This window comes from Pteropus medius, unplaced genomic scaffold, assembly GCF_902729225.1.
Source record: "Pteropus medius unplaced genomic scaffold, Ma_sr-lr_union100, whole genome shotgun sequence".
NCBI lineage: Eukaryota > Metazoa > Chordata > Mammalia > Chiroptera > Pteropodidae > Pteropus > Pteropus medius.
In genome coordinates, this window is record NW_024340849.1 from 11396993 (window position 1) to 11400536 (window position 3544).

The window sequence follows — 3544 nt, forward strand, 5'->3', positions numbered from 1 at the left end:
AGAAAGAAAGAAAGAAAGAAAGAAAGAAAGAAAGAAAGAAAGAAAGAAAGAAAGAAAGAAAGAAAGAAAGAAAGAAAGAAAGAAAGAAAGAAAGAAAGAAAGAAAGAAAGAAAGAAAGAAAGAAAGAACAAACACTTTCTGAAAATTAACTTGCTGAGTCACCCGACAAAGACAACTGTGGCCCATTTTCAGGATCAAAAGGTCTGAAATCGGCTCACTTTTTATGTTAGAGTCCTCATTTTCATCACCACCATCTGCCTCCTTTCCCATAGATATCCCCCCACCTAGTTAGGGGGTTTGCTTGGCCACCACTCTCTCCTGGCTTCCCCTCGAAAACCAAGCAGTGTCCCCGTCCGTTGTTCTGATTCTTCCTAAAAGCATGATGATAGGTATGCCCTATTGCCTATTTAAAGGGTGGGGGCTCAGAATCTGAATATTAGTGCCAGAAGGGCGAGGGGGAAGGAATCAACTGGTGCCGGGGTTCCCAGCCCAGCTGCTCCCTGTAATCACCTGCAGAGCTTAAAATATACTGATGCTCAGGTCCCACCTAGAACCGACTGAATTAGAATCTTGGGTTAGGACTAGCATTCTAAATTTCCACAGGGGATTCACACGTGTAGCTAAAGGTAGGAACCACTATTAATCCAGTCCAATGGCTGGTAAATATTACTGAGTCAGAGGCTTCCTTGACAAATACAATGGACCCCCTCTGCACAAACAAAAACAACCTCCTTATACACAATTTTGGGGGAGACACTGACACCCTGAGATTTCCATTAGGCTAGACTTTCCTTTAGGCAAATGATGAGTGAGGCTAGAGCCTCAGCCCAGTAAAAAGGGCCACGAGGTAACAAAAAAACAGCTCAATATTCCTCCTCCTCTCTCAGAGGTGAGCACTCGAGAGAAATGATTTTCTCTGACCAAACCCAGCAAGGTACCACAAGTAGAGAGAAAGGCAATGATTGCCATTTATCTTCATTGAGCAGATCTCAGGCAAATCATGTAAAATTCATCAGTCCGTTGAAACTGGCCTTAGTGAAGTTTATTAATTATCTTAAATTAGACCTTTCTGGTTAAAAGCAATTCTTAAAGAGAGTAGTTATAGGTTGACTTGTATCCTCTAAAAAGATATGTTGACATCTTAACTCCCAGGACCTGTGACTGCGACCTTCTTTAGACATGGGATTTTTGCAGATATAATTGAGTTAAGACAAGCTCATTAGGGTGGGCCCTAAGGCAATATGGTCGGTGTCCTTCTAAGAAGAGGGAAAAAAACATGTGAAACCTCGACACACAGGGAGAATGCCATCTCACTACAGATACTGGAGCGACGAAGCATCCAGAAGCCAGGGAAAACCAAGGATGGCCGGCAAGCACCGGAAACCACGAAGAGGCAGCCTCCCCTGCAGGTTTCAGAGGGAGTGCGGTTCTGCTGACACCTTGATTTCAGATTTCTGGCCTCCAGAACAGTGAGAAAATTAGTTTCTGTTTTAAGCCATCCAATTTGTGGGACTTTGTAAGGCAGACCTGGGACACTAGTATACCTTCTCATTGTCCCAGGAATTTGCTGGGAAGCAGAAGCCACAGTGGGGAGCTATTTAGGGGCCTGTGCACCAGCCTTCCTGCCCGGCTTAGTGAGGACATTTTCAGTGGGGCCCTGGCGCTGTCCTCTGCTCTGCTTTTTGAGAAGATTCTACTTGAATATAGACATTTCCACTGAAATATCCCCCCAATACAGCCCCACCCACCAAAAAAATGTCAAGCAACTTTACCTCTTCTTTACATCTCAGATCTGTCTCCTCTTCTCCTACCCTAAACTACTGCTAATATCGAGGCCTTTATCATCTTTCTACAAACAACATCCTCTGTGGTTTCCCAGATTTTAGACTTATTTCCTTCAAATCCATCCTTTACATGTATAGGCATGGTAACCAAGACAATATCTTTCCAGTTACTCCCTAGTTATACTAGGCCCTGCTTATCTCTCCAGACTTAAACTTTAAGATTTAGCAACACCAAAGTGTCTCATATGCTGCGTTGTCCTCATCATGCACTTGTTCATCCTGGTTCCTCTGAGAGAAATGAACTAGCTAACTTCTCATTCTTTAAGACTCATTGTGGTGATGTGCAGCCTTTTAAAATGGATTTTAATAATCCCCAATTCCTGGTGCTGGTGTCCTGCGTAATCCCCTCCCCATGAGTATGGGTTAGACCTAATGACTTGTTTCTAACAAATAGAATAGAGCAAAAATGATAAAAAGCAAAAGTCACTTCCATGATTAGGTTATAAAAGACTGTGACTTCCATCTTGTTCTCTCTCTCTCTTCCTCCCGCCCCCATCTTTCTCGAGTACTTGCTGTGATAAATCAAGTTGAAGAAGCCCATGTGTCAAGGAAGAGAGGGTGGTCTCCAGCCAACAGCCAGTTTGAAGCTGGGGCCCTCAGTCCAACAACTGCCAAAGAACTGAGTCCTTCCAACGACTGCTTGAGAGAACTTGGGAGTCAGTCCTTCCCCGTTGGAGCCTTCCAAGTGAGACCACAGCCTTAATCAACACCATGAAAGCAGCCTCGTGAGAAACCCTGAAGCAGAAGATTCAATTATTCCATGTCTGGACTCCTGACCCACAGAAACTAGAATATAATAAAAGTGTATTTTTTTAAGTTCTTAAATTTGAGGGTAATTTGTTACAAAGCAATATATAACTGATACACTCATTTCAGACAATATCTATTCCATGAAGACTTCAATAGCTCCTGCCACACACACACAACTCTGCGAGCCTCAGACCTACCACAGAACTTTGGGCTCACTTTTTAGCAATGTACTTCAAAGATTAATTGTAATTACCTGTTTTCGTCTTGGCTTTGAGACATTCGAGACTGTAACATGTATTCTCAGTTATTTTATCTTTGTATCACTAGTGTCAAATGTAGCTCTTGGTACATATGGTCAATATTATTTTATACATGAATGAATGCCATTTTGCTAAATGATACCGGAAATTAAAAAACTGAAATAGGTCTGTAGGAGCTTATAATCAAGTTGGAGAAGCGAACATAAAGTCAGTTAATATAAATGCAAATGAAATAAGTGTCAACTCATGATAAGAAAAATGTGCTATGGAAACATAAAACATAGAATGTCTTTTCTGATCTGGGCAATCTGCAACTACTTCTCAAAGGAAGTGGCTTTTGACGTTGACCTTGAAGGATAAAAGCACTTCGAGCTGCAAAGATGAGAAGGAAAGGGACCCAAAGTTAATAAAAAGGACAGACAAATCCCAGCAAGTGAAGAGATCTAGCAGGGAGACAGAGTCAGGCCTGTGCCCAGGAGGAGACACCAGATGGAGATGAAAGCTGGACATCCTTTAACTTGAAGTGGGCTCTTGAGGTCACTACTCTTAGAGAACCTATCGAAAGCAGAACCTTGGGAAACTGACATTTAATGAACAAGAGGAAAGAGGAACTTACCAAGAGGACTCAGGCGCCTGGTGTGGTATGCTAATCACTTTACATAAGTTTAAAGGAGAAGGTGATGCCCAGAG

The 3544-nt window shown here is 42.4% G+C and overlaps 1 long non-coding RNA gene across 2 annotated transcripts in view; it reads left to right on the top strand.

Annotated features, from left to right (window-relative positions):
• LOC120584599 (uncharacterized) overlaps positions 1 to 3150 on the top strand; it is a 3712-nt gene extending 562 nt beyond the window's left edge. Inside the window, exons 2-3 of one of the 2 annotated variants that reach the window (XR_005648081.1) lie at positions 1298 to 1469; positions 2372 to 3150. This is a non-coding gene — a long non-coding RNA (uncharacterized LOC120584599). The remainder of the gene's footprint in view (positions 1 to 1297; positions 1470 to 2371) is intronic. The other variant, XR_005648082.1, reaches the window with a different exon arrangement.
• The last annotated feature ends 394 nt before the right edge of the window (positions 3151 to 3544 follow it).